Raw genomic sequence first — 17,324 nt, 5'->3', positions numbered from 1 at the left:
ACGGAGCGTGCGTGGCAGAGCTGTGCCTCTTCCATGGAGACTAAGCTCATTACAGTACAGTATTCTAAAACATGCTTAACCTCTCCAGTGTTGGGTGTTGTATCCCAAATCTACTGCGGAGCATGGACACCCCAATTAGCACTTACAATGCCCTGTTGACATTTCCCTGGGCCAGCCCAACACGAATAATTAGATGTGATATCTAACACACTCATTTTATTTTTTTTCCCAGCAGAGGGTACATTGCAAAATGAAAGCAGCATCTCCCGCAACAGCGCTTGGCCAGATTTGGCTCTTGGGTGCGGCATTACGGCCCCTGGCCACCGGCGCAGTCTGCCTGGCCAGGATTGGCGCTGGGGCTCCAGCTCTGGGATGTCTTCTGCCACCCAGAGCCGGTGGCACCCAGGCTCTCTGTAGGAAACCCTCTGTTAGGAGAGTGGTGCGCGTGGAAGCGCTCGCCCAGCGTAGGATCATCTCCGGTTTGAGACGTTGGCCGGTCCCACCATAGCTTCAAACCCCCGTCCCACCACGCACACGCGGAACACCAATCGGGCTGGCGAAGGATAGGGCAAAATGCTATCGACCAAACACCGTTCTCAACAGTGGTTTGCAGGGTAGCGGTGGTGGGACCATGGTATTGCAACCCCCATGCTGGAGAGCCAAAAAGCCTATGGAAAAATATGTGTGATGGTGAACAGGAAAGTGCTCTCTGCTGCAATGCAGCACGCTGTCCTCTGACACCGCTAATTACAGTGTTTAAGTGTGTGGAGTGAGTGTTCTTGCTTAGAGAGCGACGCTGCCTTTGGGTTTGTGCCGTTTCTTGCCTGCTTTCCTGCAAACTGGAACTTGGAAAGAGCTTGGCAGAGTGAAAAGGATATAAAAATGATAATTTTTCATGTAATAGAGATCACATAGAGCTTTCCTTTGTAGTTCACAGCATTTCCATTCTGAGGTGCACGGAGAATTAAAGCATACAAATAGAGAAAATCTGCAAAGTGTTGTCAGGTATTATTTATGTATTATTATTTCTGTTGGAAAAGACATGTAAATACAAAGAATTAGAAAACGGAGCTACTAAAATAAATTATAACGGAACCCACAATAAATCTAACATGAGTATAAAAGTATAATGAGAACACATTTTCCTCAGCATAAATACAAATCCCGTCTGCTTGGTAAAGCCCTATTAATTGGATACTTTACTACAGGAATAAATCTTTAAATGTGTAAAAAAATTTTTCAGCTCAGTGATGAAATATAAATATCACCCGATTTATTAAAGAAAAAATTCTGCTAAACGACTACTTCTTACCCATACTAATTTATGCTTATGCTACATCTGAAAGAACTCGCCCTGACGTGAGTCTCAGCTAAACGAAGGGAGCTGTAAAAGGGAAAGGTTTAATGTGCATCACGAGAAGTTGCTTAGATCAGGCACGACAGGTTTCAATGAAGTTTTATATTGTAAAATACAGGAAAGGTGATAGTCTCTTAAGAGACATAATGCTTATCCCATGAGTGATATAATAGTTCATAATTCACCAGAGAACAAGGCTCAAGTGAGTCATATATATTTTATGGCACAATTGGGATTAATACCGTACTTCAGAGAGGCGCGTGTGACTTCTGCTGCTCATATGGAGAGACGGTTTGAAATTCACCCTCTTCTCCCACCCTTTGGCATCAGCCTACAAGAAAGGGACTTCAGAAAGATGAAGGAGGACATCAGGTGAAACCCAGACAAGATGCTGAGGCGCTGCTACATCATCATCGCCGCTGTCTGGGAGATGCCGCGGTGCTGACGGCGACTGGAAATGCTGATTTTCTGCCCCGAGGAAGAGGTTGGTCCTGAGTGGGTGCACTGTAGAGTGGTTTTTATTAGCTGAGCTCGGTGTTTTGGTGGGAACACAGGAGACGCTGGTTTCAGTCTCTGCTCGTGGCCACCGTGGTGGAGTTCATCTGCCCCAAATCCCTCCTGCGATGTGGCTGTGTCACTGCCACCCTTAGCAGGATGTGTTTGTCGGGATGTGGAGCAGGGAAAGAGAGGTGTCCCAGGTGGGTGCTCAGCCTGCTCTTGCCTGTCGTGAAACATGACCCTCTGGGGTGTCTACTCCTTTTCTGCCCCCCACAAATGGGGTGTTTAAAGACAACAGATGTGATGTTTAAGTTTTGTCTTGGGGAAATGTTTCACTCTGGTGAAGCCTCACTGTATTCTTTTAGATGTTTTCCTGAGATGGGGCTGAGAGCAGAAATTTAACACATGAAATAGTTCTCTTCCTAAGGAAAAATGCCTCCTGAATGGTGTCTAAAGAGTGGAGGTGGCTTTAAGCGCCTCATCCGCAAGATCATCAGGGAAACCAAAAGCAGGTGTAGGTCTGGAGGTGGTCTGTGGCAGTTTGGGGAATCATGGGGTGGGGGATGCTGGTGGAGGCCGAGGTGTCCCTGGAACTGAGCTGCCTGGGCCCCTGGGAGCTACTGTTATTTCCGATAGGACCTTACTCGTGCTTCTTCCATGTCAAGAGCCACTGATGGTCACAAATCTCACCCACCGGGTCTTGAGATAAAAAACTACCCTGGCATAAGGGGTTTGCGGGAAAACCGGTTTTGTCCTCCCTGTTAATAAAGAGGTGCTCTTGGGGTGGCCGGAGATATGAAAGGATGGAGCACCTAAGTGCTGGAAGGAAGGATGGCATCTGGGGCAGCTTTGCGGAGATGTGTCAGGGGGTTTGGCTGGAGAAGGGTTTGCTCCTGGGCAAGGAGCCCCGGTCTGGCTGGGAGGTCAAGCCAGGGTGGCAGAGCAGGCTGTGCTGTGTGCCAGGGCCAAAGGACCTGAAACAGGGCACCCTGCTGCCTGCAGGGATCCACCACCAGCGCTTCCTGTGTTTGGCATCACGTTCCATCTCGTCTAGGTCTGTGTCCTGTGCTTTTAAGCTTCTGCTTGCCCGTACCCACCAGTCTCCCCATCACGGGATGCAGCGTGCGAGCATGTCTGAGGCAACCGGGAGCTCCTGCCCTCCCTGGGGCTGCTGGAAAGGTTGGGACCAGCCGTGGGGAGGGCTGGAAAGCATCATTGTCTCTGGGATATGGGAGACCTGGGTGAGGGCTGGCGGAGGGGATCTGAGACTCCTCCACCGCCTTCTCTTTGCTTTTTTTTTCTCCCCGTCTTCATGTAATAAAGGCCTTGAGGTTGAGTCCAGTCTCCCCAGGACTGCTTTTTGCAGTTCTTTTGTTCTGTAGAGGCTACGGCAGCAGCTGCAATACTTGGGTGGAAGGTGTTGCCTGCCTGGTTACAAAGACCTCTGTGAAGGAGCAGCTCCTGCTTCCCACCACTCTGGAAGCAGGCACCCAAAAAGCCGGGCTCACCCTCGGCACAGCGGGCTTTCCCCGGGCTCCTGAGACGAGCAGCTTGCACAGAGGTAGAGATCAGAGAGATCAATAGTTAAATCTACTGCTTTTTGATGGGGGCTCCAAAGGTCTCATTGCCTTTTTCATTGCTCTCAGTTTTACATAAAATACCTGACTCTCCCATATAAGTATTGGCATCTCTCAGGCATCTCTTTCTTTGCGAGCGCTCCTGGCAAAGCACAGGGAGTTTGTGAGCTTTTTTAAACTAGCCTGGAGGGGCTGATTCGCTGCAACTGCAGTCTCTGGTGAGCGGCTGGCGGCAGCTCCGAAAAGGAACTTAAAAAATATCTCCTTCATGATCTTGCACACAAATAATGGCAAATAATATTTTGTGGGCTATCTTTGCTGGAGCTGCCGGTGCTGGAGAGGTATCTTTTGTTAGAAACAGCTGCTCCAGGTATAATAATGATATGCTTAAATGATACGTAACGACCACTTCCCGAGGACTCTTAGCAGAAAGCATTTCGTACCACATGGTTGTTTTATTGTGCACGTTGCTCGTGATTGTTACAAACCCTTGCCAATGAATGACAAATTTACATACACATCATGTCAGCCGGCAATATTTTGCAGCCTTAATTGCTTTAGCTTCAGGCATTCTGTGTCAAAATAGAGTGTTTTACGTCCTGCAAGTTGCTCTGCTTCTTTGCAACAGTTAAATTATTCTATAATTTGCCTGTTTTCCTTCTAATGCATTGTCCATTAAGTCATTTAATAATTTATGGTATAAAATGCATGATGCAACCTTAAACAGCATTTAAAACTGTTCCTGAGGTGTTCCCGTCGTTACGGCAGAGAGGATGGAAATCTTAAAATGCATTTGTTTAAAACATTTTTCTAATAGCTTTTTGCCTGCTGGAAGGACAACTTTATCTGTATTTATCCGGCCGGGTTTGGGTGTCAAAGTCCAAAGTGGCGATTCCTGAGCAGAGCATCCGGTGCGGAGAGGAGACATAGAGGGATGAGGTGCCAGCAGACCCTGCCGGCGCAGGAGCCACTGCCGCAAACGCTTCCATGCGCTCCCCGTTCCCTCCTGGTGTGGAACAGCCCCCATAGAAGCAGTGCGTGAGTGCAGTCTATAGAGCTGGGCTTCCATGTGTTGCAGAAGGCCTTTCATGTTTGCCACTGAGCTCCCAGTGAGAAGAGAGACCATCAGGAGCTGTAATTAAAGCTGGAATGACAAAGCACCCTCTATCCCTCCACTTCTGCCCTTCCACTGCTCTGATCCGCTGTGTGTTCACTGTGCTGTCTCCAAGGGCTTTATGCTGGACCCAAAATCAGTGTCCAAACCACGGGGCTGAACAAAAAAAATACAAATACAGAGTATTCTGCTGGACAAAAGTTTGGTCTGGAGATGGGTGCTCTGCTTGGTGCTCGGGTTGGGTGGCCAACAATCTCCTTTTGGGCGGTTCCTTTCAGAAAAGCTCTCAGGACAGGCAGCTCTGGGCAGTTCATAGAATCACAGAACGGTTTGGGTTGGAAGGGACCTCAAAGCCCATCCAGTTCCACCCCCCACCACGGGCAGGGACACCTCCCACGGGATCAGGGTGCTCAAAGCCCCGTCCAGCCTGGCCTTCCATCGAGTGTGGCAGGGATGGAGGAGTGGGAAGTGATTCCCAGGTGGGTAACCGGGAAGGCTGGCAGGTTGGAGGAGGTTTAACTAAACACTTAAAGCATTTTGTAGCAGAAAAGAGAAGTCTTCCTGGGTATAGAGAAGATAAGGACACCCAGTGCTCAGGCACTGAGGAGAGCTCATCAGGGTTTATTACCCTATTTGCATATGCCGTGAGTGACGCAGATACATGTCCTTCTCTTGGGTTGAGGAACATTCATGATCCTTTCCCCATGAACTTTGAGGGGGGAAATCACTCTGACAGAGGAGGTTTTCAGCTGCCTGAAGGTCCTTGGCAGGATTCCTTGCTGCGCTGCTGCAAGTACAGCTCAAGAGCCTCAAGAGTTACAAGGCTTTGCCACAGCAGTGCTCGTGCCAGCTCACGAGCAGCACGCTGTTTCTTCTACTGTTTCCTCTCCATAAGCTTTTCTGTCCCAGGGTTCTTCTCTCCTGATAAATCAGTTTTCTTAAGCAAAACCCAAACACTGTGTAACCAAAAGTACGAGGGGGACACAATACCTACCATGGACAGAAGGACTACTCACCTGCGAACTCTGAATGGTCACTTTTTTGAGTACAATACCTTTGCCAAAAATGGCTTTGAAGGGAGGAGGTCAAGTTCAGCGAGGTGGTGTTGGAGGAAGTGACTTGGAAGGGTCCTCCCCTCAGCTCTGCACATCCCCTTAAATCTGGGGATTTCTCACCTGTGACGTGGGAGGTGGCTGTGTTTCGTACACAACACAGTGATGGGCAAGAGAAGCCGCAGAGCTGGTGTCTTCCATTAGGTACCACATGTTGGTGGCACACCGCCCTTTGTTCTTCAGCAGTTGTTGTCCTCTTGGGAAACAGATACGCACCCTTGTGAGAGATTATGAGTGCTGATTGCCAGAAAATAAGCAACAGGTAGAGCGGTGCCCTGTCTGCAGTGTGCAGGGGTGGCTTTTCTGGAGTGACTTCCAGCACAGGGCTGAAAGGCCAGTGCAAGCAGGAGCCCAGACCTGCTCCACGGCCAGCGTTTGAGATACCCGGTTTGTGTCCACGTGTTGAGCGGGTGATGGACGGACATTACACCTTTACCTGGCTGTTGTGTGTTCTATCTAGTGGCTTTGTGCTCCACACTTAACGTCTCAGCTAGAGGCTGTTCCACGTTGGCTTCTTCTGGTTTCCGTGACCAGGGTGCCTCTGCACAAGAGGCTCTGCTGGATGGCCGCTGCGCTCTCTCCTGTCTTCAGATCGTGCCTCTCCTGGTGTTTTTTGTCTCCGTGCCTTGACAGATGTCTGTGCCTATTCCATCCTTGCGAGATCTGGACCCTGATTTGGTGTTTGATTCGACTTACAAACTTCCCCAAGGCCAGGAGACTGTGGAGCCACAAAGGTATAAACTCGGCTTAACAATTCCTAATGAGAAATCCCTGACGGGTGGCGCTCCCGAGGAAGCGCTTTGCACAATTAAGGCTGCACACCTCATCTGCTAAGGGAGCGGAAGGGGAAATTTGCTGATTTGCCAGCAAGGCTCTCGATTCCCGTTTTCACGTTTCAGTTTCTGTCTTTCCCACCCCTGAAGTTCCCAATTTGGCTTGAATACATTTTGAATTATAACAAATACCCTGATACTCACACCCCATGAATGAGGGCAGAAGGCAGGGGGCAACTCCTGGCTATGTTCCTGCGCCGAATTTAATTTTTCATTGATAATTAGACTCTCAAAGCCACCTGATATTTTTGACCAGCGGGAAACAAAGGCCCACTGATTGACTCCAGGGATAGATGCAAGCAGCCCCCACTGTGCTCACGCAGCAGCTTCACAAAGACTCAAAACAAGAGCTGTGGCAAATTGGCTCATCCTGCAAGTTTCGACTGGCCCATTGTGTACAAGTAGTAAATTGAGAGCTGATATTTCTGAGAATTATTTATTAGCAGAGCCCGGTGTCTCACTCCCCTCGTAGTTATCCTTTGCAAACAGCTTTTTACCAGTTTAGATGAGCAATCTGCAGCACTTCATTATTTTTCTTTTATTCGGGTAATTATTAGGAGGCAGCCGAGCTCTGTCCAGACCGGCAGCGGATTGAATCCGTACCCAGCTGGGCTGATGCCTTAACAGTCAGGCACGATGTGTTTAATTGTATAAAAAGATAATGGGATGCATTTGCAGGAATTTATTGCAATGCAAACAATAAAGGAATATTATTTTGAGATTCATTTCTGGTGTTTTTTTGTGTTGTTAAGATTCTAAATAAAGGTGTCACGGTGACAGTTTCTGGAGGAGTGACCAGTTGCAAGCATTTAGTACAAAAAAGGTGTGAAAATACTAGGCTGAGACCAGTTAGCAGAAACCGGAGTGCTGCATGCCGAGGCCTGCAGTGTTAAACCAAATCCGAGCGAGGCGTGGATGGAGATTGGTAACTTTTACTGTTTTACTTTTACTGTTCCTTCCTTCCTTCCTTCCTTCCTTCCTTCCTTCCTTCCTTCCTTCCTTCCTTCCTTCCTTCCTTCCTTCCTTCCTTCCTTCCTTCTTTCCTTCCCTCCTTCTCCTTCTCCTTCTCCTTCTCCTTCTCCTTCTCCTTCTCCTTCTCCTTCTCCTTCTCCTTCTCCTCCTCTTTCTCCTCCTCCTTCTCCTCCTCCTTCTCCTCCTCCTCCTCCTTCTCCTTCTCCTCCCTCTCCCTCTTCCGGTGAGAGACACTGAGTGGGATTTCCTCGCAACGTTCATCCAAGGGTGGCACTCCTGTCCTTGCCCCAACAATGTGCTTGGAAATCAAGCATGGATAACTCCTTCTCCGGGGTTCTTGGAATGGAAAGGCCCTCTTTGGAGGGAACGAAGATGTCTGTGCTGGCCCCTTTTCCGCGTGCTGGCGTGTGCACAGTCCTGCTGACGGGAGGAGGCAGAGCTGGGCACCACCAGCACATCCCCCAGCCATGCAGACACTTCCCGCGCTTGCCCCCGCCCTAGAGCTTGGCACACCCCTCGCTGCGCTTGCCATCTTGGAGAGACTCGGAGATCTGGAGTGACAGCCTCACTTGGTTGAAAATTTGTGGCTGCTGATGAAAAGCATCCCTGGACTGGGGTCCGCATCCTCAATATGTGAAAATATTTATCTTATCTCCCAGGCTGCCACGTTAGCAGCAGGTCACAGGGAGTTTTTCCCTGTCGTTTCCCCAGGGAGCCGAAACAAACCCTTACCGGATCACTGTGGAGCTGGTGAGAGGCATGGACTGGACAATACCAGTTCCTGAGGACGGGCTGACCAAACTGGGGAACAGATAACAGCTCGTGGCGTTCAGGGTGATGGCAGTGAGTGCTCAAAGCAAGGAGTGCCGCTGCTTTTCTGCAGCCAGAAGGTAAAATTAGGCTGTCCTGATGGAGCCTCGTGCAGTGCTTGCATGGAGCTGACTGTGTGACACATGACAGCGAGACCACACAGGTACCGCGGCTGCCGTACCCCAGCAGCATCGCTACGTCCTTTCGGCCTTGGACAAAACAACACGCTTATGGGAACTAAAGCTGCTGTCTTTGGTGATGAGAAATTCTTTAGCAGCCTTGATTTTGAATACGTTTGAACATGTTGCCTACAAGACGTAGACAGAAATGAGCTGTGCATTTAGCTGGAGCAGTTGTGTGTTCCGTTGGTGTCACTCAAGTAAAGCGAAGCTCGGTGAGCTATAAAGGCATCTATTTAATAGTGAAAAAGAACGACCTCATCTGGATTGGTTTTACAATCCCAATGATTTCCTTGCACCGAGGTTAAGCTGTACCCTAGGCAAGATGAGGTGTTCTCGGCCGCTGGAGGTGCTCAGGTTAAGCCGGATCCTAGGCAAGCTGAGGCATTCTCAGCCCCTGCAGATGCTCAGCTCTGCTGAGGGAAGCCGTCCTGCTGCTCAAGGAGATCCTGGTCTATCCCTAACAAATCCCATGTTGCTGGACCTGCCGCATGCCCTCCCTGTGACATCCCATCCATGCCGATTTCCTGCAGATTTCCCTTCCTGTACTTGAGAAATCCACATGGGGCAAAGCCTTTCTGCGGCCGTGGGGCCTGCCGAGCCCTTAGACACTTGGTCCCGTACTCATAATCTGTGTTTTCTAACACAGTCAGCCACTGATTTGTCGGTTCTAGTAAAATAACAGCCAAATTATTCCCACCAAATGAATTCCAGTGGGATGGTTTGACCCCACACCTGGGATGCACCTGGCTTTAGCCTGTGCTGGGCATGGCTATGGTCCTTCTGCAGTGCAAGGGAATGTGGATCCATAGTCATCCTCCTAGTCTGGCCTCCATTTCTACTAACGAAAGGAATTAGGTCTACACAGGGCTTAGACCAGTTCGAAGAACCTGTGCAGAGGTTAATTCTTTGAGGACAATTAATGGCAAGATATACCGGGCATATGGGCCGTGACTATGCCGTTTGCTGAATATATTCAACCTCCTTGGAGTGTAAAGCTGCCCTGATTTGACAGGGTAAAGAAATAACATAGAAATGGAAGGACAGTTGTGGTCCAGTTGTCAGAGAGACTCAAAATTAATGCTGAACATTTGAATCGGAGTGAGGTGGAATATCTCAGGCACGTAATCTGCTCATTAAAAATGCTGCTCTCCAATGGCTGGAACAGAAATCTTCAGATGGACAAAACCAGAGAGGATGAGATGATAAAACAGCTTTCAGGGTTTTTTTTAAAAGTTAAAAGTTCTGCTATTTTAACCCCAAGGATCCTGGTTTGACACCAAATGTGGCTGAAGACACCCAAGCCAGCCCTAAGCACAACAAATTGTTTATTTCTTCTGGTTATGAAACCCAAACACCTTCCTCTCTTGTCAGCTCAAAATGAAAGGTGATCTTTCCAGTTCAGCCACTGAACCGCGGATTCAATTATTTGCATACCGCCGGTTGTAAGACATTCTAATATTTATCTTCCTGCTGCTGCTGGAGACACGAGAATCATCCGCTGCTGCGGTAGGGAAACGGAATGTAAAAAACCTGAACATGTAGGTCCATTATTTCCGTCTCACGGTAATTATGTAGCGTGTTAAACAACGTACACTTCCATCTCCTGCAAAGCCGTTACCTGGAAATACACAATTACCATAATACCTCGCTGGTTCGACATACGGCGCTGCTGTGATTATGCAGAGGGGTGGGAGGACTTTATGTATAAAATTATTCTCTAGAAGAAGAAGGGAGGGAGGGGGAAAAAAGCAACCCTGAAGTAAAGAGCTAAGCCAGCACATTATCTAATTCTCAATGTAAAATAATGCAGGAGTGCGGAAGATGAACATCTGATTTGTCACATCTGATACGCTAATGTTTTATCCAAAAGGAAGAACACATTGTAACGTGCTCATTCATCTGCATAAACACCACCTGGCCCTTTGCAGGCACCTACTCGAGTAACAAAAGTTAATGGCAGCCCATTTGTAGCCGTTTCACTGGTAGAGATGGAAAGGGTTGAGTATTTTCCTTTTTAAAGTAACACATTTACACGGGTGTCTGCTGAGGAACAGCTTCCCTCGCAGCACTCGCTGCCCAAACCTCGTTCCCAGTGACTGCAAATTAAAGCAGCTCTAGAGCAATGTTAGAAAATATCGTTTAAAGCCCACACTGAGCATGCTCCCACCCTCACACACACATACACGCACAAAATGCACATCTAAACACGCATGGTTTTTAACCCCTGACCGTCCACCGCTGAGGATTCACACCAGAGCACTGCAATGCAAATCTGTATTTACCCAAAAGCGCCGCTCTGGTTGTGCTCTAAGCAGCAGCTGGGGATGGCTGCTAATGTATGGCCGGGGATGAAACAGATTTGTTGCTCGTTATTTTTTCTAACGGGAGCATCGTGGTGGCACGCTTCAGTAAACATGCCTTTGTGCTACATTACACAGATGTGTGTATCATCGCTTTGCTTTCAGACCAAAATAAAACCTGGGCACCCGATTCACTAAAACGCTGTGTACCAGCTCTGCTGCCTTCGCAGCAAATTTAGGCAGGAAGGTGTGAAAGCCAAAATTGTGCAGCTATGGAAAGGGGTTTTTTTTTTGCCTTGTGGAGGGCCTGGGTCTGGCTGAGCTTCAGCGGCACCAGGACGAGGAGAATTCCTAGCAAGACCTGGGCTGGAGTCCTCAGCACAAGGAGGACACGGAGCTGTTGGAGTGAGTCCAAACGAGGCCACGGAGATGATCCAAGGGCTGGAGCCCCTCTGCTGTGAGGACAGGATGAGAGAGCTGGGGTTGTTCAGCCTGGAGAAGAGAAGGCTGCGGGTAGACCTTAGAGCAGCTTCCAGTGCTGAAAGGGGCTCCAGGAAAGCTGGGGAGGGGCTCTGGATCAGGGCATGTAGGGACAAGATAAGGAGGAATGGTTTTCAGCTGGAAGAGTGGAGATTGAGATGAGATCTTAGGGACAAATGTTTTGCTCGGAGGGTGGGGAGGCCCTGGCTGCCAAGAGCAGCGGTGGCAGCCCCATCCCTGGAGGTGTTCAAGGCCAGGTTGGATGGGATTTGGCACACTCTGATTCATTAGAAAGTGTCTGGAACCGGACAGGTTTTAAAGTCCCCTCTAAACCAAACATTCTATGATTCTATCATCTCCAGCAGCGCTTTCCAGCCCATCATCCTCTGTCTCTGTGAGCAGCCTCCCGATGGGCCCCTCAGCTGAAGGAACCTCTTCCCCAGCTCCAGGGTGTTGCTGGAGCTCTTGGATGACAGTGGTTGTTTCCAGGCATGTGGTGGGGTGACACAGGGGGGTGTTGGTTGTACCTCCTGGCCATGGTGGACAGGTTGGCCTGAGGTGGCGGGTCTGGGAGGAGGAAGGCTGAAGGTCCTTAAAACCACTACCTCATTCTTGATCAGGGACTTCAGGTGTCTGGAGAAAGACCTTGGCCGGTCTGTTTGTGTGGGTCCAAGTGTTTCCCCAGGTGCTAAGCTGGAGGCTTTGGAGAAGACTGGGAAAGACACTCAGGGAGCTGGGCCTGCACGGGTCTTATGGGGGGGGGGGGGGCTGGAGTGCTGTCAGAGTAGGACCCTGAAACCAAGGCAGGCTCACGTCAGGGCCCAAGAGACACCAAGAGTCCTCACTCTTCCTGACCAGCCCACCTGGTGTCCCCACCCACACCTGCCACTGGCCCAGGAGCCCCATTTCAGCTCTCATGGTGAGAACGGTGTAAGGCAGAGCTCCCTGTGTGCCCAGGTAACCCACTGACCATGCTGCAGGAGCAGTACAGTGTGAAGCTGCGAGGGTTAAACAGCAAGGGTTGCCCAAGGTGCCTTGGGTGAGCCAGGTGGGAGCTGTTAGCAATTAAAGAAGACAAATTATCTTGATCAACAGTCAGTCTTAAGTGGTCCCTGATCAGCTTGCCTCTCTCCTTGCTGCCTTAGGGATCCTGATGCCTGTGTGGGACAGGAATGAACCATTGGGCAATTTGCCTTCCAGGTAAGATTGTACGGTCTCCATTTGTGAACAACCTCAGAAGGCTGTGGTGAAATGGGGGGGTCTTGATGATCCTTCTCTGGGTGGGGGGTTCAAGGTAATGTCTCTCTGGCACCTCCCTTGTGTTTGTGGGAGAAGCTGCCACTGCCCTGGCTCTCTGTTAGCCACCGCCTCGTATCTGCTGCTGGTACTGCCCCGAAAGGGGCTTTTGGTTCAGAGTTCTTTTTGTGGTTGGCGAGTGAATGTCTAAAAAGATTCCATAGGTGTTGGTGAGGGCTGTCTATGTGACTGTGGGGTCTGCACACAGCCAGAAGGAGTAGAAGGAAAAGGAGAATGAGGGAAAACAAGCAGGCTCAAGCCTGACACGAGGGACTTTGACTCCATTCACCATGAAACTGCCAGGTATAACTGCCCTCCGTGTAGTCACGTGAGAAAGCGACGCTACCTCTCCCACCCACCCTCTCAGCTCTTTCCCTGATGCTCTCGGAGCATCTTTAGTCAGTCAATCTCTAGTCTGTCTTCACAGCCACTGCTCTAAGTTTGTTTGAGCCGTGAGTGTATACTCATCCTGGTGAGGCAGGGCCCTGCCGCCAGAGGGATGCGGTCTCCGATGAGACTGGGAGTTGCTAAAGTCACAAAAATCTGACTAAAGATAGGACACTTGCTTTGTGGTAGAAATCCAGCAACTGTTTTCAAAGTAACCCCATAACAAAACACCTGAGTCTGTTCATTCCTGTCTCTGCGTTTTCTTTTCTGTCCAATAACTTTCTGAATGTAAGAATATTGTGGTCTCCATGTGTGTCCTTGGCAATTTGGATCTTGGTCTGCACCCTTGCTACCCTCAGCCCTACAGATCCCAAAGGAGTTGATGCTATTTGAACCAGTTTTCCACACTCAGTTGCTCTTTGGTGTTCTCTGAGTGTACGTGGGCTCTCGGTCCCACGCGGGTGTTCTGTATGTGGCAGAGGCCGCTCTGCCATCACAGTTCTCTCTGCATTGCTGGGTGGAAAGAGTGTTGCTCAAAGTGCCATTGTCCCCGTGCAGAGGGGCAGAAGCAGAGTCCCGAGTACATCACAGCGACGTGTATATTTGAAATAAAAACCTCCCTGTCAGCCCAGTCTGCTGAAGAAAGGAGAATGTCAAGAGAATACTTATCTTTTTTGCCTGCTAGGGAAAACAGATCTGAGATCAATGGGAGTCCTCAAAGAGAAGTTGAGAGGGTCCCTTTAAGAGTAATCAATGTTCTGTTTTTTTTCCAAGGGGAAAATAGTTTTCTATTTGGTTTATTCTTTTCTTTTTTTTTTTCCGAAGCAATGCCGTTAGCTCTTTCAGCGCTTTATTGTTAATGTTCTCATCTATCAGTAATTATTATTCTATTGAAACAAAGTCTCTGCAGTGCGTTGCAGAGGAGCCACTGAGCTCCTGCCCCAGAAAGTCACCTTGCCTGTCGCCAGCAGGAGGGGGGCTGCCGTGGTGCCTGGGGAGAGGGCAGGGGTGCCAGGGGCTCCGCCGCGCGGAGCAGGGGAGGGAGAGGGACTGTAATGAGGATTGATCCTTCCTATTGACAAAGGAGGGGGGCTCTGGCGTTGTGGCAACACCTTCAGGCACTGGAGGCAGAGACAGTTTGCCTCAAAGATCTGACCAAACTTGTGAGAAAGAAAGGCGAGTTGAGAGGCTTGATCTAGGGGGAGGTGTCTAGTTGGGACTAGAGGGGCTTTAAGGTTCCTTCCAACCCAAATGAGTCTATGAGGACTCTATGAGTCTATTCTACGTTTAAGAGAGTCAGTCCCTCTACTGGCTTTGCCTCTATCGAGGTTTTCAAACAAATACATCTTTAAGCACCAGGTAGTTGGGGTCTTCAAAGCACATCAGGGTCTCTGTCCTGTCTCTAGGTGTCACCCACATAGCTTCGAGATGTCCAAGCCGGCGCTGTCACTGAAAACATACGAGGTTTGAACTTGCATGTCCTGAGAGCCTCAGCAAAACTTGTGAGATGCAGCCCTGGCAGAGAGCCTGGCACTGGTGATGTGCCCTCCCTCCCTGCGGATCCCGGGCCGGGTGCCACCAAGGCACCCTTCCATCTCTCCTCTCTGTGCTATCTATGTACAACTTCGAATTTCAGGCTTGGGCCTTACCCTGTTTCCCAGCTTTGCAGCTGTAGTCTGGGACTCGCGACCGCAGTAAGGGCACAGCTCATCACCCGAGCCGTGCTCACGGGGGCCTGAGCGGGAGCCTGGCACAGCTGCAGTAGCGGCTGAATAAATGTAGAGCTTCGCCTCGAAGCAAGGAGCTTCATTTGTGCGCTTTCATGCATGCAGGCACGGACACATGCTCTCACACTGGGCTTTACAGAAAATCACCAGTTTGCTCTTCTTTGCTAATGAGTAGGCTACATCCAAAATGCGTGAGTCCATTCTGCAGGAGTGTTGACAAAGTCAGCATGAAAAGTGACTGCTTTTCCAAAGTCGATGGCATTTTTAACAGTTACGTGAGCCTGGCTTTAGTGATTCTGTCCCTCGCGTAGCTGTAAAATTGAAACAATCCAACCCACGGCATTAGACCAGAATCCAGCCCACCAGTTCCCTCATTAGAACTTTCTTGGTAAGGCACACAGGTGTTGCATGCAGGGGTGAAGCCCACAGCCGAGCGCTGTCCCCGTCCTCCTCGGAGAAGAAACGGAAGGGGTTCACGAGCGGCTCCACAGCCTGCTAATGAAAATAGACTATTGTGCACAGCCAGTCATATGTGCCGCTTCTCTTCTGGGTTTAAGTGGATTAAATAAGGTGTTATTTACAAGGAAATAATGTTTTTGAAATTACTGGAACTTGGAGGAAGCTCTTTCTTTGCAGCCCTGAGCGTGAGCCTGCCATCAAGAACTGCTGATGGCTTGTTAGTTTCGGCTGGTATAACTGCTGTCTTTTTGGAACAAAGGAGCAATTAGAAATCATTTGTTATAAAAGCCTCTTCCCTTCTGTTATAAGAGCCTTTGTCTTTCGCTGACCCTTTTGAAAGTTGCAGTTTTGTGAAAAAACCTTGAGAGAAGGAGGCTTTCTTGTCTTTAATCTAAGAGCAAAGTAAGAGCCTAAGTAACTGTCTCTGGTCCCACTTTAATCAAGTTAATGCAGCCTGCGAGACTGCAGGCTTTGCTCAGTACAAAGAGACACTCAGATGTAAGCTCCTGAGTGGATACTTTCACAGGGCATTCGACTCAAACCCAGCTCTATGAGCTAAGAGATCAGGTCCAAGAGGAGTCAATGACACGCTATAGCGGGGATTGATGGGGCTGGGAAGGATGCAGACGTGTCGGGGTGGAGAGGTGTAGTGGCAAAAGCCAGCTGGGCCCTCTCGCCGGCATAATTTCCTTTATAAGGTGCTTGTGAAAAAGAAGTGCACCGTGATGGACCTTTGTTTAGTTCAAAGGTTTTTACCTCTTTATTCTAAAGCCCCATTGTGAATTCACAGGGCTTAAAATATGTATCACTGTCCCTTTCATTTCATCCTTCTGAAAGAAATCAAAGGCAAATAAAAAAAAAATGTTTTTTTCCAATGAGCCTGGGCTGTTTGAAATGGTGTGCTGTTGGTACATGTGGTCTCTCCGTACTGCGTGGTCGGGAGAATCTTTTTGAGTGCCGTGTACAACTTGGGTAGGCGTTAGGCTTTTCCCCTCCCTCTTTTCTTTTCTTAAGAAAAAAAAGAGTTGCAGGTAACTTCCAGACAAGCAGAGAGCTCTTCCGCTCTGTGCCCAAAGAGAAACTTGACAACAGGGTTTAAAAGAAAAATCCCTAAAACTTTCCACTCTCCGTTTATTTTTTTTGCCTTTAAAATTAGTGGATGTGGGTTTAACAAATCTTTAATGACTGCAATCCTCTGCCTTTGTTTTTTTTATCGACTCTTATTGTGTAAAACAACACAATTTACACACAAACATATCTTCCTCCTTTCCCGAGTCTTAGCTCAGGCAGGAGGAATGACAAATAGGACTGAATGCATGATAAAAACCCACAGGGTTTGTTTCTACTTGTTTCCACACACAATAAATACACAAGCGCAGCCGTGTTACCCCACATCATATGCAAAGAGATTTTGTCATGAGTGTTACTAATTGTTTGAGGATACCTGCTTTGCTGCTGTGGGTGTATTTTTCACCTCGAAGGAGGAGAGAATCGCCCGCTTCCTCTGTTTGCAGGGCACTTGGTACTCTATTCTGACATATGATGTGTAGTTTAAATTCTATCTTTTATCCGCTCCGTACATGTGAAGCAGAGTCTCGGTGATTGACAGTCTTCACGAAAAAAACTCAATGATCTGGTTTCACTGTGAAGACAGAATAATCTGTTAACAGAGCAAAAGTATTGGTGACACCACGGTGTTTCCAAAGGAAATATTTTGTGCATCATCCTGGGATGTGAATCAAAACAATCATGACAGGTGAATGAAAAGAAGAAAATTAAGATATAGCTACAAACAAAAGCAGCATTAATAATTCAGATAAATAAACTTCAGTGTACAGAGAGGAAGTGCGCTGTCAAGGTGATGGAGAATGTTTCCTGAAGTACAGCACAGCCAGGCAGCAGGAAAATATCTGGTGGTTTAATGTTTTACATTTCCACAAGCGCTTTGAGATCCCTAATGTCTCCCTAAAACATCCCCCTTTGATACATTTCTCCAGGTAATATTGTTTAGTGTTATTTATAGGCTAAACCCACTTAAATGAGTTCGGGTTTTAGTACAGTGAACTCCATTATGGATTTATGCCATGGAGGATGGGCATGTCTCTTTATCTTCGCCCTCAGCCAGGTGCTGTGAACCTTGGGGTGGCCATACAGGGCCGGGAGGTGGACTTAATGGTCCTGGTGGGTCTCTTCCAGCTCAGGAAGTGGATTCTCATCCAC

This window comes from Cuculus canorus, chromosome 8 (assembly GCF_017976375.1).
Source record: "Cuculus canorus isolate bCucCan1 chromosome 8, bCucCan1.pri, whole genome shotgun sequence".
NCBI classification, from domain to species: domain Eukaryota; kingdom Metazoa; phylum Chordata; class Aves; order Cuculiformes; family Cuculidae; genus Cuculus; species Cuculus canorus.
This window is presented reverse-complemented; position numbering follows the sequence as displayed.